At 39.0% G+C, this 25030-nt stretch overlaps 1 protein-coding gene across 9 annotated transcripts in view; it reads left to right on the forward strand.

The window, feature by feature from the left end:
* Positions 1-3911: 3911 nt before the first annotated feature.
* Positions 3912-25030, forward strand: part of LOC124803419 (broad-complex core protein isoforms 1/2/3/4/5-like) — a 335956-nt gene continuing 314837 nt past the window's right edge. For all 9 annotated transcript variants that reach the window (XM_047264605.1, XM_047264613.1, XM_047264643.1 and 6 more), the window contains exon 1: positions 3912-4066. The gene's annotated coding sequence lies outside the window, so the exon portion shown is untranslated. The remainder of the gene's footprint in view (positions 4067-25030) is intronic.

Here is a 25030-nt window from a genome sequence, read left to right on the forward strand (position 1 = left end):
AAACCTTGTGTGATGTAAGAGAGGGCCTGATGGCCCTTATCAGATTCGGTTAAAGTAGTTAATAAAGAACGAATTATAACTTTCTACTTCTCACTCTTTTAATGAGGACTTATTCTTAAAATTACACATCTCCTGTGCAACAAAAATCAATACTTTGAAAGTAATTAGCATAGCACCATTTGAGATGAATTAACATTTGCTTGCATACCAGAATATGAGTTTTGAGATGACTATCCATAAGGATTCTGCAATAGTATCCCATCTTAGTGGCAATAAAATTCTTAGTAAATCAAAGTTTGTATTTCATTGGAGTTGCTCAACTGTGAATGCCATTTAAATGTTCATTTGCCAAATTTTACAAGCCTTAAGTAAGAAAATAGCAGTTGTGAACTGTGTCAATCAAAATTTTAGCCTAGATAAACTTAGATTTTGTGGAACTGATGGTGTACTCAACAAATACATATCATATCTAACAAAAAGAATGCAGGAAGCTGTAGATACTTAATAATGCAACCAATATGATCAGGAGACTCTTCTGACTGAAGAGAAATCACATATGGGATGCCAAAAGTCTCATTCTTAGGTCCACCATTGATTCTGATACATGTAAAGACCTATCCAATAAACAACATCCAGAATCAGCCTTTTTCTTTTCAGCTGACACTGGTGTTGTACAATCAGCAACAGAAGAAAAGGTAAATTATGTCCTTGAAATGAGTATTAAATTGTTTACTGACAATGGTCTCACTCTCAATTTCAAAAACACTTGACATTTTCATCTCTGCACATCTGATGGTACTACACCAATGATAAGAATGTCACACAGTGAGGAAATAATGACTATGGTGGAAACTTTAAAATTGTTTGGGCTCCAAACCGATGAGAAATTAATGTGGGGGAAAACACCTTTTCAAACTCCTAAAACAAGTATTCAGCCACATTTGTACTTCGAATTATTACAATCTGAGAGAGAAACAAATCAGTAAGCTGATATATTTTGCATATTATCATTCAATAACGTCATATGGAATAATGTCCTGAAAATCTTTAAGAAAAAAGAGCTTCACTGTCCAAATACATGCTGTGTGGTGCTCATCCACATTCATCTTCGTAGACATATGTTTAAGGAGCTAGGTATTTTGACTGCTCTTCACAGCAAATTTATTCCCTTAGGAAATTTGTTGTAAATAATCCACTAAAATTCAAAAGGAGCAATGGTGTACTGATACGTAATAATAATAATAATAGTGCCAGAAGAAATGAATGACATTCATTATTCCACATTAACTTTGTCTTTGGCACAAAAAGGGGTGTTACATGCTAACGCCACAATTTTTGAACATCTACCGAATGATTTTTAGAACAGCAAAGATAAATTTGAAAATGAAATGAAAAGCCTTACACTTGAGAATTCTTTCTATTCCAAAGAAGAGGTTCCATTTTTGTATTGTGTAAAAGGTCGTGGGTAGGAATTACTAACTCACACTGGAATTTTGTAAAAAAAGAATCTGTAAATGGTCAGTATGTAGTCATATTAACATATGCATTCAGCATGAATGGTCACATGTTTGTTTAATTTGTTGGAGTGTGTCACAGAGAACCTGAAGGAACTGAACTGGAAGACTCTTGAAGACAGGGGTGCACTGTCCCAAGAAATTCTGTTAATAAAGTTTCAAGAATTAGCTTTAAATGATTACTACAACCCTCTATGTATCACTCACATTGGGATCATCAGGATAAATTAGAGTAATTACTGCACACACACAGTCATTCAAACAATCATTCTTCCCACACCCCATACATGAATGGAACAGGAAGAAACCCTGATCACTGCTATAATGGGATGTGCCCTCTGCCATGCATGTCATGGTGGTTTGCAGAGTATAGATAAATCATCCATGGATCATAATACTACTAAGTAACATTCCAAAATGGTATCAAAATGACTAATATTTAAGAACAGGTGGAAATACTGAAAGACAATGAAGCTACATGAAAGTCGCTAAATTCATGTTCAATTACATAATGGAACATTCAATGTTAATAGTGGAAGTGCCCTCATCTGCAAACTGTAGGAAGTGGGGAGAATGCACATTGTTGGGATCTTATAGATGTCTTAACGCTCAAACCAAAAATTGATAGCCTGTTGAACTATCAAACAATATTTTCTGCCATTCTCAAACTATGCACGAACTTACGTCTGCGTTGGAGTTAGCCCTTTGCAATAATTCGTCCCTCAGTTTTGATGAGTCCAATCTTGTACCGTGAGTTGAAAGAAGGAGCCTAATACTTGTAACAAAAGGCGAAGGTTCGGAAAAAGTGATGGAGTATTAGGTAAAAGGTATTATTCGCGAAAACAATGTTGACACTCAGCGTGCTGGCTGATGGGGGCGACTGTAAAATGTAAATGCGAAATGCCTTTACAGTCGCTCCCATCAGCCACGGTGCCGTGTTAGCTTTGCGCATACACATGGCACCGTGCGAACTGGCGCAGTGGTTAGCACATTCGGGAGGACAACGGTTCAAATCCGTGTCCGGCCATCCTGGTTTAGGTTTCCGTGATTTCCCTAAATCGCTTCAGGCAAATACCGGGATGGTTACTTTAACAGGATATGGGCCGCCTTCCTTTCCCATCCTTCCCTAATCCGATGGGACCGACGACCTCGCTGTTTGGACCCTTCCTCCAAATTAACCAACTAGCATACACGGTATATTCTTAACATCATAGAAATAACCTGGGGCGTGTGTCGTGCTTGGGTAGCTCAGTGGGTAGAGCACAGAAAGGCAAAGGTCCTGAGTTCGACTCTCGGTCCGGTACACAGTTTGCCTGCACGGTAGCTCAGCGTCTTCGGTCAGAGGGTTAGCTGCCCTCTGTAATTAAAAGAGTTAAAGGGTGAACGATGGACTTGAACAAGCATCATGGGGCGTCCGCCCCAAACAAATAGAACGAACACTAAATAACAAAATGAGATAAAAAAAACTGCACGGCATATTCTTAATATCATAGAAATAACTTCTGCAGAAGTTGTCATGTATGCACCGGTTCTCTAGATTCTTCATACACATACGTAGGATTATTAGACACTTAAATACTCAATATCGATGTTCTACAAGGATTGGATAGGTAAAAACATATTAGGCCTATACAGGTTTATTTAATCTTGCCCTTTGCGACCTGCAATGGAGGCAGGTATAGAATTAGAAATACAGAAGATGTGTAGATAGAAGCTAATTATACTCTTGTAAATCGTTGCAATCTTGTTCATGAAACTGATAGTTCGCTGGCACAGTTCCGACACTTGTTTTCTTTTCGTAACTGCCGTCTTGTTATGATTTTATTTATTGAACTTGGATAGTTTAAGCATTTTCCATGCAATTGATGTTTTAAATAATATTTGTATAGCTGCATAATAAATCATTTTTATCATGTTGGAGGCATATATTTGCTTTATATTGGACACATTCAATAATCATTAATTGTAAATACGTCATACAGAATGAAAAAAGGAGAAAGCACACAAAGCAACGACACATCTATCGTAGACAACAAATGCAGGCCGAAAAGCTACACGCTACACCCATTACTTTCAATGTTGTCTTGAAATCTCCTCGTTGAGAGAGTACTCAGTCCACAGAACCACTACAAATAGTCTTTCCGCAGGGGTGCAGGACCATTTTTATGATGCAGTTTGCTTTCGGATACTAATTCGTTCTTAAGCATTATTTCTGTTACTACTAAGAAAATAGACGGATTAATAGAAAATATGTATTAGCTGGAAACCAGAAAATTATAAAACATTCAAATAATTGCAGCTTACACCATTATTCTTGCTAGTGTATCACATCAATTTTTGACGTTTGTTGCCGTGGGGGGAGGACCAATCAGAGTTGGCTGCACTGGTTGTTGAAACGAAGAGAGGGACGCCTTCGCTCTCAGCCGGAATATTGTTTATATTTTGTATTTACATTTTCCTATGAGTGCATATGAACAAGGGGAACAGCTTTACTTGGATAGTTGCACTTTAAAGAATTCCGTTGGATTTCCTCGGACTTCTGGATTTTGTATGTGAGTATAAGGACTGAAAATAAATGTTTAAAGATGTCGGTTAATGGGCGCTTTGTAGATATATTATTTATCTTACGAATTTAGGGTGTGCTACAGTTAGGTTCTACCTCATTCTGTCGTGTATTATTATATTATATGAGAATGTTCTGTGTGCAACAGATGTGATCAGAGCGAAAGAGCAGCGGGACCCATTGTCTTTTAGATTAACGCAGTAGTAGATGCGCTGGATTCGGAGCATGAATTTGAAATGTTTTGATGTTTTCAAAAAACGAATGAAGCAGAAAGTATGAAGATTTAGAGGTGTAACAAGTCACATATTACACCATTGTTTCATCATCGACATCAGTATTGGAATGTAATATATACTGTAATCAATCACAAAATTTGCTACCGGTGCCTACATAGCACTTAAACGAAGTAACTATTGTGGTTGGTAAATTTTATTTACGTAGTAACTACATCCCGCTACTGTTGCTTTATGTGTTGTTGTTGGTGAGCTCCAATAGAGCAGTGATTTTTTGAAAGATCAGTAAAAATGAATTTAATTTGTAATAAGTAGTATAACTGAATACTTGAAAGAGAGTGAATGATACAATTAACATAAAGAGGTAAGGTTTATAACTGAACATTCTCACAAATCAATTAATGATGTAGTTCGACATACTTTATTGGTAAACTTTTTTTATATTTATTGAGAACTGATTCAGACTTGTGCTTTCACTTCTAAATCCATTTTTTTTAAATCTACATTCTTCTGAACTGCTATTGTTATTTGGTCATGTTTGACTAGTGTAATGTATTTTGTGGTTCTTAATGGCCTATAGAGACGGCTATTGTCCCGTGACATAAAGATGTTGTGTCATATGATACCACACATACACAATCATGAAGAGAGCAGGGCAATGGCAACATTTTTTTTTTTTTGCTTTTATATTAGTTTTGGGAATTTTGGTTGGGGTGACAGATTGATCTATAGCGTAGTCCATAGCAAAGGTTAGGTTGGAAGGGTAATAATTTGACTGTGAATTGGTGAAGACAACAAATGTGACAGTTTGGTAGGGATTAGCTAAAGCGGTATTGAAGTATTGAGTTAATTCGATTGTGGTACTAAATGTTCTTTTTTCCTGATATACTTAATTCTTTGATGATTAATACTTTTCATATATCGAGGTTTTTATTGTTTTAACTATGGCTGTCTGAGACATTTTGCACAAACGTTTGATGTCAGTTCTTAAAGTTCCTTTCATCATTTTGTTCTGTGGTGGTTTCAAATTCAGCTCAGTCTACAGGTTTTTGAAAGGATTTGTGTTTCATCTGGTTTTACTTTGTGATACAGTTGCTATCTCTTTAGACTGCTAAAACTTTATTATGATTTTCTTGCTGTACATAATTGTGGCTTGTTATTTGTTTTGTATTTTTACTGTGAGAGGATGAAATTTCAGATTCACTCCTAAGTATTCTTAATCCTCATTGTGTGGTACTGATAATGTTCAGTATTGATTTAAAATGTAAGCAGTAACATTTCACTTTTGTTGTTGTTATTGTGGTCTTCACTCCTGAGACTTGTTTGATGCACCTCTCCATGCTACTCTATCCCGTGCAAGCTGCTTCATCTCCCAGTACGTACTGCAGCCTACGCCCTTCTGAATCTGCTTAGTGTATTCACCTCTTGGTCTCCCTGTACGATTTTTACCCACCACTCTGCCCTCCGATACTACATTGGTGATCCCTTGATGCCTCAGAACATGTCCTACCAACCGATCCCTTCTTTTAGTCAAGTTGTGCCACAAACTTCTCTTCTCCTCAATCCTGTTCAGTACCTCACCATTAGTTATGTGATCTACCCATCTAATCTTCAGCATTCTTCTGTAGCACCACATTTCGAAAGCTTCTATTCTCTTCTTGTCCAAACTATTTGTCGTCCATGTTTCACTTCCATACATGGCCACACTCCACACAAATACTTTCAGAAATGACTTCCTGACACTTAAATCTATATTCGACGTTAACAAATTTCTCTTCTTCAGAAACACTTTCCTTGCCATTGCCAGTCTACATTTTATATCCTCTCTACTTCGACCATCATCAGTTATTTTGCTCCCCAAATAGCAAAACTCCTTTATTACTTTAAGTGACTCATTTCCTAATCTAATTCCCTCAGCATCACCTGAGTTAACTCGACTACATTCCATTATCCTCGTTTTGCTGTTGTTGATGTTCATCTTATATCCTCCTTTCAAGACACTGTCCATTCCGTTCAACTGTTCTTCCAAGTCCTTTGCTGTCTCTGACAGAATTACAATGTCACCAGCGAACCTCAAAGTTTTTATTTCTTCTCCATGGATTTTAATACCTACTCCGAATTTTTCTTTTGTTTCCTTTACTGCTTGCTCAATATACAGATTGAATAACACCGGGGAGAGGCTACAACCCTGTCTCTCTCCCTTCCCCACCACTGCTTCCCTTTCATGCCCCTCGACTCTTGTAACTGCCATCTGGTTTCTGTACAAATTGTAAATAGCCTTTCGCTCCCTGTATTTTACCCCTGCCATCTTCAGAATTTGAAAGAGAGTATTCCAGTCAACATTATCAAAAGCTTTCTCTAAGTCTACAAATGCTAGAAATGTAGGTTTGCCTTTTCTTAATCTAGCTTCTAAGATAAGTCGTAGGGTCAGTATTGCGTTACGTATTCCAATATTTCTATGGAATCCAAACTGATCTCCCCCGAGGTCGGCTTCTATCAGTTTTCTCATTCATCTGTAAATAATTCGTGTTAGTATTTTGCAGCCGTGACTTATTAAACTGACAGTTTGGTAATTTTCACATCTGTCAACACCTGCTTTCTTTGGGATTGGAATTATTATATTCTTCTTGAAGTCTGAGGGTATTTCGCCTGTCTCATACCTTTTGCTTACCAGATGGTAGAGTTTTGTCAGGACTGGCTCTCCCAAGGCTGTCAGTTGTTCTAATGGAATGTTGTCTACTCCCGGGGCCTTGTTTCGACTTAGGTTGTTCAGTGCTCTGTCAAACTCTTCACACATTATCATATCTCCCATTTCATCTTCATCTACATCCTCTTCCATTTCCATAATATTGTCCTCAAGTACATCGCCCTCATATAGACCCTCTATATATTTCTTCCACCTTTCTGCTTTCCCTTCTTTGCTTAGAACTGGGTTTTGATCTGAGCTCTTGATATTCATACAAGTGGCTCTCTTTTCTCCAAAGGTCTCTTTAATTTTCCTGTAGGCAGTATCTATCTTACCACTAGTGAGATAAGCCCCAGTATCCTTACATTTGTCCTCTAACCATCCCTGCTTAGCCATTTTGCACTTCCTGTTGATCTCATTTTTGAGACGTTTATATTCCTTTTTGCCTGCTTCAATTACTTCATTTTTATATTTTCTCCTTTCATCAATTAAATTCAATATTTCTTCTGTCGCCTACAGATTTCTACTAGCCCTCGTCTTTTTACCTACTTGATCCTCTGCTGCCTTCGCTACTTCATCCCTCAAAGCTACCTATTCTTCTTCTACTGCATTTCTTTCCCCCATTCCTGTCAATTGTTCTCTTATGCTCTCCCTGAAACTCTGTACAACAAACAAACCCAGGTGAGTTTCCTGAGAGCCACCCGTTCTTTACATCATTTTGTTTTACAGTGGTGGTGGTTTTACATTATGTGTGCATTCCATGCTGTAGGAGAGTTCCGACCTTATAAGTTAAATATTGCAGTCGAGTAACGTGAAACTTTAAATTTCTGAATACTACAATGATGCTACCAAATGGTAAGACACTGGACTTGTGTGTGATAGGACGGCAACTAAAATACCCTTTCAGCCTTCCGGATTTACCTTTTCCAAAATTTCCCTGGAAAGTGTTGAGTACGAGTTCTGGGAATTTTCCACTGAAAGAGTATGGCCAGTTTTCTACCTGTCCTCACCCACTTTGAATTTCTGCTCTGCCTCTAATGACGTCATCGTCAGTATTATGATAACTGCGTCTCTACCTTCCCTTTTTTTTATACAGTTGCGCTGTACACAGTATTGTTTGGCCAATATCTACATCTACATCCATACTCTGTAAATTACCCCAAAGTGCATGGCAGAGGGTACTTCCCTTTGTGCCAGTTATTAGGGTTTCTTCCTGTTCCATTCACATATGGTGCACGGGAAGAATGATTGTCTGAATGCTTCTGTGTGCACTGTAATTATTCTAATCTTATCCTCATGATTTCTACACGAGCAATACATAGGGCATTGTACTATATTTCTTGGGTCATGATTTCAAATCAGTTCTTGAAAAACTGTTGGTAGACTTCCTTGGTATAGTTTATTTGTATCTCTAAGAGTCTACCAGTTCAGTTTCTTCATCATCACTGTAACACTCTCCCATGGGTCAAACGAACCTGTGACAATTCTTGCCGCCCTTCTCTGTAGTGTTCAATATCTCCTGTTAGTCCTATTTGGTACTGGTCTCACACACCTGAGCAGTATTCTAGAATGGTTCACACAAATGACAAATGACCTATAAGTAGTCTCCTTAGTAGACTGATTGCACCACCCTAGTCTTGCACTAATAAACCAAAGCCTACCACCTGCTTTACCAACTGAGCCTATGTGATCATTCCGTTTCGTGTCCCTACAAAGTGTTACATCTAATTTTATTTGTATGGGTTGGTCAATTCCATCTGTGTCTCTTTGATATTATAATCATGGGATACTACTGTTTTTTTTTTCATTTTGTGAAGTGCACAATTTTACATTTCTTAACATTTAAAGCAAATTGCCAATCTTTGCACCATTTTGAAATCTTGTTGAGATCTGATTGAATATTTATGCAGTTTCTTTCAGATAGTACTTCATTATAGATAACTGCATCATCCGCAGAAAGTCTGAGGTTTTTAGCAACATCTTCTGCAATGTCATTAATATACAATGTGGATTAGATTAGATTAGATTAATACTTGTTCCATAGATCATGAATACGACACTTCGTAATGATGTGGAAAGTGTCAGGTTAATAAAAGATGTCTTACAAGATATTACATTACACAAAATATTACATGACACTAATGTTTAAGTTGTTTTTTTTCCCTTAATTTATATCTAAAAATTCAGCCAATGAGTAGAAGGAGTTGTCATCTAGAAATCCTTTTAATTTATTTTTTAATGTTGGTTGGCTATCTGTCAGGCTCTTGATGCTGTATTGTAGGTGACCAAAGACTTTCGTGGCAGCATAATTTACCCCTTTCTGTGCCAAAGTCAGATTTAACCCTGCATAGTGAAGATCATCCTTTCTCCTGGTGTTATAGCTATGCACACTGCTATTACTTTTGAACTGGGTTGGATTATTAACCACAAATTTCATAAGTGAATAATTATACTGTGAGGTTACTGTGAGGATCCCTAGATCCTTAAATAGATGTCTGCAGGATGACCGTGGGTGAGCTCCAGCAATTATTCTGATTACACGTTTTTGAGCAATGAATACTTTTCTACTCAACGATGAATTACCCCAGAATATGATGCCATACGAAAGCAGTGAATGAAAGTAGGCATAGTAAGCTAATTTACTGAGATTCTTATCACCAAAATTTGCAGTAACCCTAATAGCATACGTAGCTGAACTCGGATATTTCAGCAGACCATCAATGTGTTGCTTCCAGTTTAACCTCTCATCAGTGGACACACCTAAAAATTTTGAAAATTCTACCTTAGCTACAGACTTCTGTTCAAAGTCTATATTTATTACTGGAGTTGTGCCATTTACTGTAAGGAACTGTATATACTGTGTTTTATCAAAATTTAAAGAGAGTCCGTTTGCTGAGAACCACTTAATAATTTTGTGAGAAACATCATTTACAATTACATCACTTAGTTCTTGGTTTTTGGATATTATTACTATACTTGTATCATCAGCAAAAAGAACTAACTTTGCATCTTCATCAATGTGGAATGGTAAGCCATTAATGTATATCAAGAACAGTAAAGGACCTAAGACCGAACCCTGTGGGACCCCATACTTGATAGCCCCCCAGTTTGAGGAATCAGCTGTTGTTTTAACATTACTTGAACCATTTATTTCAACTTTCTGCATTCTTCCAGTTAAGTATGAATTAAACCATTTGTGCACTGCCCCCCCCTCAAGAGGAATTGTTGCATGGGACATACGGATAAATTGGCTATAGTGAAACACCTTTGCCAGAGGATGACCATGAAATAAAATGCACCGAGACGAGTGTCATATCGAAAACATCGCATTGTCATGTGCATATGTATAGAGAGGCTATTGAAATTTATAAACACCATAATAATTTTAACAGAAAAGAAGAAGGTGTTAAATAAAATAAAATGTGGATGTCAACATTGCAACATAAGAAAGACAGCCGATCACTTTCAATTGAGAATTTTGGCATTACCAGAGATAATCTCATAGTCGACGTTGCACGATGGACTTTGGCGCCCTTTATAACGCGCATATATTTGGCACTCTCTCAAGTTCTTGTTGCAGTTCACCACTGTACCTGTGAAGATGTCTCGCGCAGTCGGAGAGGAAAAATTAAAAGAAGATTTTGTACATCGATCATTTTACAATATTCTAGGCCTATTACAGTAGTTACCGAAGGCTTCATGCATTGCCTGCTTGACAGCCAAACATTTCATTCAGCATCTCTCTTTCTGTAGTCCCATTCTTTGTTTTACACTTATTATGCCGTAGTCTCTGTTTCTTTAGATGTCTCTTTACAGTGACGGTATACCGTCGGGGCCCTCCCATTATGAACTTTTTTACTGGGTACATATCTATCCAACATATGGTCAACTATTTTTTTTAAAGTTGAGCCATAGTTCATCTACATGCTCCTGTCCAGTGCTGAAAGTTTCAGGTTCCTCATTGAGAGATGACACTATCAATTTTTTTACACAGTTTTTCCTTCTTGTCTAAGTTGGCCTTTGTGTTTCAGTAATTATTGTTGCCACAACTGTTTCAAGATCGCTGGTAGCAGTTTCAATGTCAGCACCCTCAGAGACATCAGGTCTCCTAGTTTCCATTAGATCCAATATATTTTCATCATGGGTGGGGTTCCTAACTATCTGTTTAGGTAATTTTCAGGGAAGGCATTGAGTGATGTTTCATATGATGTCTTGCCACACCTAGCACTAACAAAACTATTATTTTCCCAGTCAATTGTTGGATGATTAAAGCCTTCACCATTGGTTACTGTATGATTGGGGAACTTCCATGCAAGTGAACTGATGTTATCTCTAATGTTTTTGGCTACATTAGGATATGAGTGTGGTGGGTGGTTGGAAAGAGTTAATCACCATTTTATAAGGTGGCCTTTGACCTAACACAAAATGCCAGTGATTCAATTCGATTCGATTGTTTGGGGGAAGAGACCAAACAGCGAGGTCATCGGTCTCATCGGATTAGGGAAGGACGGGGAAGGAAGTCGGCCATACCCTTTCAAAGGAACCATCCCGGCATTTGCCTGGAGCGATTTAAAGAAATCACGGAAAACCTAAATTAGGATGGCCGGATGCGGGATTGAACCGTCGTCCTCCCGAATGTGAGTCCAGTGAAAATGCCAGTGATCTGAAATCTTGCGACATATATTGGTTCACAGCTCAAGAGCATATACTGTAAGTACTATGGTTCTGAATGTACAATTGTGAATTGTACTTGCCTATTGCATTTCATTGTCACAAACATTAGAAGGATTTTTGCACTTGGGTGTGTACCCTGTGTTAGTCTCTTGTTGCTCTACCCTGTTATTTCTCAGTTTAAGAAGTCCAAAGATTGTCAGCGATGCTTTTTCGTTTCCCTGTTTGAAGTTAGCCATTATTGAATAATTTATTTGTTAAATTTGGTTTGAAGATCTCCCAAACAAAGGGAAGTTGCAAATGCTGAGATTAAGAGTGTTATTACATTAGGAATGTCAGCAGTATATGAAATGTAATGGGGAAATCATGATTTTTTTTTTTTTACAACTTGTTCCGCTAAGTATTTATTTTTGCAACCAAGGTTTCGTGTTATTAGTGCATTGTCTAGCATTACTGGCAAAAATGTTAAATGTGTGAAATCTTATGGGACTTAACTGCTGAGGTCATCAGTCCCTAAGCTTACACACTACTTAACCTAAATTATCTTAAGTACAAACACACACACCCATGCCTGAAGGAGGACTCGAACCTCCACAGGGATCAGCCGCACAGTCCATGACTGCAGCGCCTTAGACCGCTCGGCTAATCCCGCGCGGCGCAAAAATGTTAAAACATCTTTGCCTGTAATTCTAGGAAATGAACAGATAATCTAAATCCAAGGTAAAAAAAAAAATTAATGAACTAGTGGCTATAAAATATGTTTTTTCCTTTATGTTTCACCTAATAAAGTCAACAGAAATTGTGAAATGTAGTGCCTGCCAAATATCTTTTTATTTAATTATTCTTCTAGGAATCAGCTTATAATGTATGTCATTTGTCATCATAATGAAGTGAAAATAAAAATATGTATAAAAACAACTTTTACTGGGATAGGACAGGTTTTTGGCTGTGATCTTCTGAAGGAACATCAAATGATTAAGGGATACCTGAATAATCAAGTTGGCTGGACAGAGCAAACTCCATCTTCATGAATAAGGGGCCAGTGTCTTAAAAACTGCTCTGTGTCATTCGATTGATGCCTATGGTACAATATTATTTTGTTCATACACAAGTCGCACAAGAGGAGTTGTGATGTAAAAGATAGTTTTGCATTGTTTCTTTGCATCTATTTGTGCCATCATTGCACATACTTTGAACACCCGCAAGTGACTCCATAACCATGAACTTGCTGCTATGTCCCTTGCATTCTTATAAGTCTGTGTGGAAAATTGAGTTCAGGACCATAAACATGCTATCATGTGCTATGCACATCTCCATTTCTTTCCTCCAGCCCACATGGAAAACTGAGTCGTGAGTCAGCTGTTGAACTCAGGACAGTAACAGACATTACTAATTATACAGTATAGATCTTGGGCACATTATTTTCATGTTAAAAGCATTTCACTGTGAATTGTATATGGTAATTTGGCAAGGTAGTGTTGTCTCCTTTTGTCAGTAAACCCTACTTTAAGTTTTGTAAGTAAGTAAGTACAGACAGCAGAAGTGAACTAGAATCATTGTTTGGGTGTTTCAGTCAATTTCAGTAGTCAGTTTTCTAACTTGTGTACAGCAGGGTAGTAGGACACTGACTGATAACATTTTTATAGATGCTGCTCAGGCATAATGTGTATCAAATTGCCAAAGGACTATTTGATCATGATGTGCTATTAATGGAAATAAACAATATTGCACATTGCAGCCTTGAGTCAGATTCATACAAAGCAGTAAGACTTATTAATGAGAACAGGCTGTAATGTTTCAAGATAAAGTTAAAAGAGGTGGTTTGGGATGAGATGTGTATAGAAAGAGATACTGTCACCAAATTCAATTTATTCCACAATAAAGTTGTATTCATATTTGAAATTTGCTTTCCTAAAAAGTTATCCAGAAGATCCATCAAGGGAAAAATAAGTATGTCATAGGTAACTAAAGAAATTAAAATGTCATGTAGGAGAAAGAGGGAAATATATAAAGGCCAGAGTGAGTCAAGGTCCTGCATTACTTCCATACTCCAAAAACTACTGTAATATTTAAGTAAAGTCATCAAATGTCAAGAAGTATGCACATCCTGACATAATAATGCCGATAATAAAATTATTATCAAATGGGAGACGGGATAGTGAGTCAGTGTAAGAGAGAGAATAAAAATTAACCCAGTTCCATTTGAATTAGTTTTCTCTTCTGAATTTTACAAATTAGATACTTATTTATATATTGCCTCTAGTAAACATGCTACAACAAACTAAACAAAAATATTAATAATTTAAGCAAAAGAGGGTGTAAAATATATTCACACTAGACAGAACCCAGATGTGTAAGTGAAATATTTGACAGTAAATAAATAGGCTACAGCACTTGCTTTGTGATATGGTACAAGACATTCTATGTGCAGCCCACATCACATTTACTGTGTATTGTTCTTGGAGTTCCTTTCCAATTTTATTCAATGCAGCATAATTTTTTTTCTTTTTTGCCATAACTACCAGGTGATTTTTTTCATTGTGTCTGATGTCATGCAACAGTCTACCTTTGTATGAATTATTAGCAGGGCGACAGGACTTCTAGGAATTATTGCATTGGATGTCAGGTAACATTTCACAGTGCTGTGTCAAAATTGCAGCTGTGGCATATTCATACCTGTCTTTCTGTAGAGAATCCATGTATTATTTATAGACACATCCAGTAGCCAAGGAAAAATTAGCCACCATCATTTCTTTTCTCTGATGCTCACCTTGTATAGTGCTATATTTTCATCCATTCGGTCAGTTCCCTCTACATTTTTGTTGTAGTCTCCAATAACATTTGGCTGAGGTGCAAGGATTCTTTTCTTCTCTTGTCTGGAATATCAGTGCACAGAGCTTACTGAATTGATTCCATGGCTGGTTGAAGTAATTGTTACTGTAGAATTATCTAGCCACGTGGTAATAATCATTCCACTTTCTTGCCGCTCTTTTAATCAATATCACCACTCTCATTCCTTTGGAACATTGTGTTAGAGGCTACAAGTGGACATTCCTTTGGCAGACTGTTCTCACAGACAGTGCTTGTTGCACCACAAACTTGTTCTTTTAGATGAGCCAACATTGTCGGTGATGTTTACAGGTTGTCAAAATGTGTAGGGTCAATTTTTACTTTTTTCAGGAAGTGAATCAATCACATTTTACAAATGCTTTCTCATATACTTTGTTCCATTGGGATCAGTTCTGTGACATATCTGAATATCCACTAGGTATCCCATATTTGTGTTTCAGCACCACACTTTGTACTCATATCTAATGGTTTTACCTTTCAGAAATTGTTTGCATTCATGACTGCCAAAATACTTCATCAAGCTCTCATCATAATCCAAATCTGCCCAGGTTGAAAGTGGAGAGAAAACACTTCTCAGCAGATCTATTAATGGACAAAGTTTCCACATTTCACCATTTACATTGATTTGTGTGTTATCAAATGATGAATGAATCTCATAATTGTTCCAAATCTGTCTCTTCTCATCATTTGATGTCTCATATCCAGCCCTGAATCCCAGCAACATCTTCTGCTTAGTAGATTATTATAGCCCAAGAGAATTAGAAATCCTAGAAAACCTTTTATTTCTTCATGTGTTATTTTGGGATCTGGACAGATCTTGAATAAAGCATATTTTGTTGGTTTGGTAACGAAAACTTTAATTGTTTCATCATTACAGAACAGTTCAAAGCACCGAACTGGAGACAAGCTCCTGTATTTTTGATAACTCTCAGGAAGCAAAGTGTTATCACTTTTCAGATCCTCCCTTCCACAGTCTCTGATTACAGTTTTTTAAATCTGTAGCTTTTAGGTTCCATTTGAATTGATGTTTTCTTGATTATCACAAGAGCAATCACTCTAAAGTTCACAACGTAACCTGTTACAGTTGGTCAAAACTTCTCCTGCACCAGAATGAAGTTGGCTTAGTCCAAGATTGGCTATCTTTCCACCCCCATGTGCTTCACCAGAATCTTCATCTGACTCCACATGACTCCACAATAGCTTCAGGAGACTCAATAAATATATCTGTTGCATCTTCTTCCTCCTCCGCCTTCAAAATAGCCAGGATTTCACACATAGGCAAGTCCCTGAGAAAGAAGAAACCATTATATTGACTGTTCTGGCTAACGTAACATGTGTAACACACAATTAAAGCTAGGATAGGAATCATAATAGTGAATTACATTTTGTGGCTAACCTGTATCATTAATTTCAGCACTCCTGCATTACAGTCAATCAAAACTCTTAAAAATTGTGTGTTCTGTTGCGACAGAAAGTAATACTTACTTCTTATTCCAAGACATAATCTTATTCAGAAAATGTATTCAGTAATTGAAGCACCAACCTTGTACAAAAACAAATCTCCCGTGCCTTATCTTTCCAGTCTCCCACTACTTCCGAAAGTTCCACCATCCAGCCGCAGAGGAGCAGTTCCCTCGTAACTCAGGTACCACTCAGGACTGGAGCAACTGAATTACATTCTTTGCCAGGGTTTCTCGTCGTGCCCTGAAATGAGAAATGTCCTGCGCACTATCCTTCCCACCCCTCCCACAGTGGTATTCCACCATCCACTGAACCTACACAATACGAGGAGCTATCCAAAATTTTCTGGACTGGTGCTGCCATCTGTTGATAACCTCGCCTTTGGACTAATGGTCACCATCACCCTCGAAGTAGTTCCCATCTGCATGTACGCACTGGTCCCAGCGATTCTGCAACTGGTCAAACATTTTTTTGGAAATCCTGTTCTTTGAGGGTGTTTATCACCACCACCAAAACTTCTTGAATCCTCTCTAGAGTGTTGAACCGACGGCCTGTCAGCTTGAGTTTCAGTTTTGGGAATAGCGCGAAGTCACAAGTTGCCAAATCTGGCTAGTATGGTGGGTGGGGTACAACCGCCATTTTGTTTTTTGCCGAAAAGGTCCTGGTGAGCAAGGACGTGTGACAGGGCGTGTTGTCGTGATGCAGCAGCCAATTCCCTTGATGCCAAAGTTCAGGCTGTCATCGCCACACGTTTTCATGGAGCTATCGCATAACGTCACAGTAGTACGCGGAATTCACTGTTTGGTTGGGTGGGACAAATTCTTTGTGCACGATTCCTTTGGTATCAAAGAAAACAATGATCATGCTCTTCACTTCGTTCTTCATCTGTCTCGCTTTTTTGGGTCTTGGAGAGCCCGGGCCCTTCCACAGGGACGATTGTTGCTTTGTCTCTGGGTCATAACCGTAATCCAGCTCTCGTCGCTGGTGATAACCAATGACAAGAAGGTTGGATCATCAGATGCGGTCTGACGAAGGTGCGTGCACACTTCAACACGCTGTGCCTTCTGATCGGCAGTCAAGATCCTAGGCACAAATTTTGCGGCGACATGATGCATGCCCGATTCATCAGTCAACATTCATTGACATGCCCCATAACCAATACCCGCTTCATCCACGTGGTCTTGAAGGTTTGACGTCGATCCGGATGAACCAGTTGTTGAAGTTTGCCAACCATGTCTGGTGTTGCACGGCTAACGGGCTTTCCAGTGTGAGCATAATCTTTGACGTTTGTACGGCTGGCCCTGAACTGATCATGCCACTCAAACACATGCGTATGGCTCATGCTCTCTCCCCCAAACACTAGTTGAATCATTGCAAGGGTCTCCATAGCACTTTTCCCAGGATTCGCACGGAATTTGATACACACGCGCTGTTCTGTTAGCGGATCCATCGTAAAATCGCCACACCCCAAATACAGAATATTATGAAAATTACTGTGGACACACAACACGTCCTCCTAGCTGAATGCCACTCCGCACACTGACTACTCAGATATGCAGCTCTCGCCACCTAGCGGTGCAAAGATCTGGTACTCCTACTTTCCAGATGGCAGCACCAGTCCCAAAAATTTTGGATTCCACATCGTATATTTGTCCATCCTTACACAACCCTAGCTCCCAATCCCCTACTTCATGGCTCGTACCCCTGTAATAGACGTAGAGGCAAGACCTGTCCCACATGTCCTCTCACCACCACCTACTCCAGTCCGGTCACTAACATTACCAATCCCATCAGTGGCAGCGCTATCTGTGAAACCAGTCATGTGATCTACAAGCTAAGCTGCAACCACTGCTCTGCATTCTATGTGGGCAAGACAACCAACAAGCTGTCTGTCCGCATGAATGGCCACCGACGAACTGTGCTCAAGAAACAAATGGACCACCCTGTTGTTGAACATACTGCCAAACATATCCTTCATTTCAATGTCTGCTTCACAGCCTGTGCCATATAGATCCTTCCCACCAACACCAGCTTTTCTGAATTGCACAGTTGGGAACTTTCCCTGCAATATATTCTATGTTCTTGTAACCCACCTGGTCTCAACCTTCGTTAGTCACTGTCCTCACCCACCCAGCCCCTTCTCTGTTCCCATTCCAACACTATACAGCCATCATTCCACTAGCATACCTGGTCTTTTTATTTCTCTCCTTTTCAGCTAATTCCCTCCCCCCCCCCCCCTCCCTCCTCCCAACTCTCCCCTGTCCTCTGTCTAACCTGCAGCACTTCACTGTCCTCTGCCCCCACCATACTATCCCTCCCCCTCCCCACCCCGGCCTGCTCCTTACCCCCACCCAGTCGCCACTCCCGTCATGCACTGGTGCTGCTGCTCGCAGTGTGGTTTAATGTGGTTTCAGTTGCCTGAGACTGCAGTCGTGTGTGTGAGTTGCGCGCACGCGCGTGCATGCATGTCTATTGTCGATGAAGGCCTTAATGGCTGAAAGCTTTAATTGTGAGAGAGTTTTTGTTGTGCCAGTCTGCGACTCTGCATCTCCACATCTCCGCTATGTGGTAACTTTCCTTCTCTTATTATTGACACCCATTTTAGGTTGTCCTGGACAATCATTGGAGAAGGTTGTAACATTTCTGGTTTTGTTGTGTGCTGCTTTTTTGCCTTCCTTAGCAAAAATCCTTTTGTAGCACAGTGTGCAGTGTTGCCGAAATTTTGTTGCCAGTCCCTCAATTTTTCCCCAAGTATGAGCTTGCTTTCTTGTTGGAGGAATGGCACAGGGAGCAAGGCAATGGACTCCGAAAATTTGGAAATGACATTTTTCACCCCAAAGTGCTCATTTTACAATGCAGAATCCAAGAATTTACTACAGAGGCCCCTAGTAGAAGTACTGTTGCAACTTTTCTCCAACATTTCGCCCCTTCAGGAACCATTAAAAGCATTAGTGTTCTCCTTTTATCCGCACAGTTAAAACTTTTGACTATTATTGTTCTCTGCTCCAGATATTTCCTCCTTTTTAAGTTCCTTCTGCACAATATCCTTGGGAAGTCTTGCTCTATTTGGATGAATCATTCCACAGAAAAGCACAAATTTATCCAACAAGTCATGTACTAGAGAAATGCTTGTATAGAAATTTTCAACAAAGGAATTTGAGCTTTTCCAAAAAGAGGCTCTCACATTTTCGTAGTGATGCCCCAGAACCACCGCTCCTTACAGTTTGTCATCTTTCATTTTATAGATACGCAAAGTGAAAGTATAGCCTTACTCTGTACAAATTTTGATCAGTCTTCCACCATACTTGTGAGACTTGTTAGGGACCTTTTGCCTAAAAGTCAATCTTCCTCTCCAAGGAAACATAGATTCATCAGTTACCACTTGTCTTCCAGTGGTCAGAACATTTTGAAAGTTACTGGGCAGATGTGCAACTAACAACTGTACTTTGTAACTTGTGTCATTTACATTTCTAGGGGCATCATTATCAACGAAGTGGCAGCAGGATCATGTCAAGATGATGGTAGAAATCTGTCACAGTTCATAGTGGTTTTTATGCTTTATTTTCATACAGTAGATTCTTTGATCAATAAAGTGAAATCTCTGGGCTCTTGTTGAACCTCGTATTAGTGTTATGCCAATAAACTTGCCCGTTTATTCCTCATAAGCGTCAATCCTGTTGGCTAGTTGAGACCTCTTTTTTGCCCAGTATTTTCGACAGTTTCTGTGCTGCCTATCTGTTTGTATCCAATACCATGTTGTTAATATGTTTTGTGTTATCATCATTTTTAAACATAGGAAGGGATATCAAAATTAATGAAAATATTAACTTCTGAAACCCAGTTAAAAATTACTCGTATTATATTTAGTCCATTTTGTTCCCAAATTGGGATATCATTTTCAGCTATGACATTACCATTATCACTGTTACATACAATAACATGAACTTCATCAGAACAGGCGTCATCACCACTTACATTTAAATCCAAACACAATCTTGAATCGTGTGGATTGTAAGCTGTATCATTGTCTGATGCGGGAGAAATGTCATAGTCACTGGAGTAACTTTTATTTTGGCACTAGTTCAGATAGTAGAATAGTCCCTCCTCAACTAATGGTGCACTACATCTTTGTTTCTTCGTTACTAGCAGCCCAGAAGTAGATGGATGCATTTCTAGCGAACTCTGCAGTGAAATGTTATTGCAACTGGTGTCAGCTATAATTGTTGTAGATGATAAATATCTCTTAACCATAAACAAAATTTTACTAAATACCTTAAAGCAGCTATTCTTGGCTGCTAGCACTAACAAATGATGATGCGTGTCTTTCACAGAGACTATTCTTGCCTACTAACACTAATGAATGGCGGTGTGTGTATTTTAATGTAAAACAATAAGTGACCAGTTTTCTGTAGCGTTTGGTGCTAAAAGAGTGCAGCACAGCAGTTGGGACACAGCGTGGCCCAAAAAGTTGAAACCCCCCCCCCCCCCTCAGGGAAGTGTTATCAATCAGGTCATTGGTGGGACTGAATTGAAGCAGTAACATATTTCAGTTATTTAGCTCGTGCTAAATACATATATACCTTTGAGCCTTTTGCAGCTTAGAATTGGACATAATAATCACTTCCTGCAATTTTGGGAAGTCACCGAAATTCATGCCAATCGGATGGAAAGAATTGCATCGGGGCATGTGGTGGACTGAGCCACAGGGGATGTGTTAACAGAGGCAATAGAAATTCAAAGTGACTCTGACATCTTTTTTTGGAAATTTCAGGTGGTCACAGCAAGATTTTAAATTTTTCTGCTTGGGAAACTGTAGCAATGAAGCTGGCAAGAACATTTCATTAGCTGGTAACTGGTGACTTACATGCCAGTTTGAAGTATGTATTTTGCATTTTCTAAAACTGGGAAGTATGTAATGGATGTTCTCAGTTTTTATATGAAGGATAATTGTCTTTCAGTATGTCATTTGTATTTTATTTTATAAAATAGTTGTTGATGCAACTTTAATTATAAAAGATTATTCTTAGGTTATCATCCTCTGACTTGGCAAATCTGGGAATGTCACAGACCCTAGAATCTACTAAAATGGATATTCCATTTGCCAATTTCATACTTTTTGCATATCAGTGCCCTCTTTCAATTTCTATGAATTTGCTGAAGAGCTACACACATCCCAGCTTTTCTTTTGTTCAGAGGCTCTTCAGTTGTGCGGTAAATCACCATAACATGAATATATGTCCATTGTTTTCATATATGCTTTCCATACATTTGTAGGCTGCTGCTTCTCTGTTTTCCCTCTTCTAGACTTGTAACATTCTGTACAGCCATATGATTGGAGACTTTTTTTGTAATACTTAACGTATCACATTCAGACGATCTACTGAATTGGTGTTCCATATGACTTCACTTTATCTGGTGAAATTTGTAGATGCATGAACTGCAGCATGCTTTATATGGATTTAACAGACATTGTACTTAAAGCATAACCACAACATACTGTATAAGAAAACAAAAGTGGACTTCAGTTGCCTGTCATCTGCTAAACAGCCCAACAGATTCCCACGTAACCCAGGAAGCAATGCTCCATTACAAATGGCCTCATTTTTAGAAAATTATGCACACACAAATGCATATGCGTAGTTGTGCTGTTGGAAATTAAGTGCATGCACAAAGTTGAGCAGAAGAAAGACATTGTATGGATGCACCTATATACAAATACACTAAAGTGGCAAAAGTTGTGCACTACCTCCTAATATTGTTGGATCTCCTTTTGCCCAGCATAGTTTGGCAACTCGATGTGGCATGCACTCAGCATTTTGTTGGAAATATCCTCCAGAAATAATGAGCCATGCTGCCTCTGTAGCCACCTATATGTGCAAAAGTGTTGCAGGTGTGGGATCTTTTACACGAACTGACCTCTCATTATCTCCTATAAATTTTTGATGGGATTCATGTCAGTTGATCTCGTGGCCAAATCATTCACTCAATTTGTCCGGAACGTTCTCCAAACCAGTCATGAACAGTTGCGTGCCGGTGACAAGGCGCATTGTCATGAGAGCATTAAGTCCACGAATGGCTGCAAATGGTCTCCAAGTTGTCAGTTGTTGCTTTAGTGGACTAGATGACCCAGTCCATTCTGTGTAAATGTAGCCCTCACCGTTATTTAGTCCCCAACAGCTTGCACTACCTTGTTGGCAACTTGGGCCCCATGATTTAATGGGGTCTACACCACACTCAAAACCAACTATCAGCTCTTACCAACTGAAATTGGGACTTATCTGACCAGGTCATAGTTTTCCTTCATAGGTTTCCAGTTGTCGAGGGTCCAACTGATGTAGTCACAAGCCCAGAAGAGGGACTGGAGGCGGTGTCATGCTGCTAGTAAAGACATTCACATTGGTCGTCTGCTGCCACAGCCCATTAAAGCCAAATTTCAGCACTCTGTCATAATGGATACGTTCATATGTTCCACATTGATTTCTGCAGTTATTTCACACAGTGTACTTGTCTGTTAGTACTGACAACTCTATGCAAACACTGCTGCTCTCAGTTATTAAGTGAAGACTGTCAGCCGTTACATTGTCTGTGGTGAGAGGTAATGCCTAAAATTTTGTATTCTCAGCACACTCCTGATGCTATGAATCTTGGAATACTGAATTCCCTAATGGTTTCCGAAATGGAATGTCCCAAGCGCGTAGCTCCAACTACCAATCTGTGTTCAAAGTCTTAATTCCCATTGTGAGACCATAACCATGTTGGAAATCATTTCATGTGACTTACCTGAGTACAAGTGATGGCTCTGCCAATGCACTGCCCAGTTATACCATGTGTTTGTGACAACCGCTATGTGCATATCACTATCCCATGACTCAATTGCCGGTGTACTTACCAAAGTCAAAGATAGTTGCTCTGTGAATCCCAACAGCATACCTAAATATTTTAGTAAGACAATTGAATAAATCCTTCAAAATAATTGCTAGGAATTAGGAGCTGATATAAATCTCATTTAATTGTAAGGGAAGTTGTCTTGACTTTGAATAAGCATGCAGGATGGACTTGGTTGTGCCAAACTAAAGTCTTGGTTCATTCCATATTCCTAGAATTCCAGAAAACATTTGACATGGTGCACCCCTGCAGACTGTTAATGAAGCTCTGAGCATATGGAATGGGTTCCCATATATGGGAGAGACTAAGACTTCTTAAGTAATAAACCCAATATGTTGCCCTCAACAGGGGTGTTCATTTGCTGATAATACTTTGGTGTACAGGAAGATATCATTAAATGACTGTAGGAGGATACAAGATGATTCAGACAATTTCCAGCGTGATTGATGAATGGCAGCTAGCTCTTAAGTATAGGAAAATTTAAATTAGTGCTGATGAGTGGGAGGCCAGTTCATGTGATGGAATGGGGCATTTGAAAGGTTTTGTTCATTCTGGATTGTTATAAAAATAATGTAACAAATTATAAATGTTTATTTTATTCTTAACAGATAAATTGAGTCCTAATGCTAATGCAAAAGCACTAAAGATAAAATATCTTGTTAGCTGAAGTAAAAATATGAAGTTTTGTGAAACTATTCAAATGTGCTGTCTCATAATTTCAGTAATTAATAGCCACATATCAAGTATTAATATGACTGGAGAACTATACGGAAATCATTGCTTTTTAGTTATTTTTTTATTTATGAGATGGAAAGGGACAGCTACCAAATGAAAACTTCTAAAGCTTTGCCTTTCATAAAATAATTACTAGTGCCACAGTTTCAGCATTCTTTATCAGAACTTCCATTATGATACATAAGTGATGTCTACACTGGGAAATAGAATCTCTGGCAATTATCAATATCAGGAACCGAAGTATCTCACATTCAGTATTTCCAAGTTGTAAGATTTGTCCTATAAAATTTTTAGCTGTAATTTGTCATAAACCTCACCACTACAAAAGCACGTATTTGAACATGTTTCGATCTGGACACATGTGCCTGTCATAAAATTAAAGTTGAAACTTTCTTGAGGACGAAGCATACCACATTATTTGGGGATACAGCTTTAGAGTGAGTGTCAGGTATCACTTTAATGTCGTTAACACTGGCATCAAATTGTGGCTTCTGTTGATCCGCTTCATCTTTAGAACAAAATATCATCTCCAATAATTGACACTTTCTTGGCACAACATTAAAAAAGACTCTGCATCGGTAACCAGATGTTTTTTACCTAATACTCAATGCCATACTAATTTCTTCAGTTCCTCACCAACATCATTGATACTGCTTGTCCCATGATCTGTAGCTAGAAAGTTCCATGTTAACAGAACTTTGAACCCTTCGTGAAGGTGAGTTAAATTACAGAGAATGTTATAACTTCAAGTTGAACAAATATATTTCAAGGAAGACGCAATACATGAAAGTCACAGATCAAGTAAACAGAGTAAAACGTGTGTACACTTCAACAGTCAAATCGTAACTGAGTCCAAGTCTAGCGGCCACTGGCCAGCTGGCCACTTAGGTGGCGCTGCTGCTGCATGGCTGGCAAACAGCGCCGCATGTAGAGGACGCACATAACTGCGCGGCAGCACTTTGAAAGATCTGCGAGTCACAACACTTTGCCCCTCTGAATTTTTTGCACAGGTCTCGATGTAGGTGGCCTGTAGATTGCTAACGTCCATGGGTGTTGTTTGACTGGCCGTAAAGTCTCGAGGAGGCGGCTTCCTGTATGGACGGAAGTGTATCCAATGATAACGGGTCGAGATGACAGGAAACATGGGGGTCGAATCTGATGGAGCCTCGTGCACCAATCTGCCCATTGCAGCAAGTCTGTCTGTTGTAACAGGAGACATGGGCGATGTGTGAGTGTCCATAGGAGAAGGAGGAGAGTAGAGTTGCTCCGACAGATGGTCATCTGGTTCCTGCATGGGCACGTCTCCTGGTGGCGTCAGGCTTGTGCTGGCACCGATATGATGGTGAAAGAACTGCGTTGTGAGTAATGAGAGATTCCAGTATCCAGAGCGTCAGGTAGAGCCAAAGGTGGTATAGCAGCATCTGAAATAGGT

This window comes from Schistocerca piceifrons, chromosome 1 (assembly GCF_021461385.2).
Source record: "Schistocerca piceifrons isolate TAMUIC-IGC-003096 chromosome 1, iqSchPice1.1, whole genome shotgun sequence".
Taxonomy (NCBI): domain Eukaryota; kingdom Metazoa; phylum Arthropoda; class Insecta; order Orthoptera; family Acrididae; genus Schistocerca; species Schistocerca piceifrons.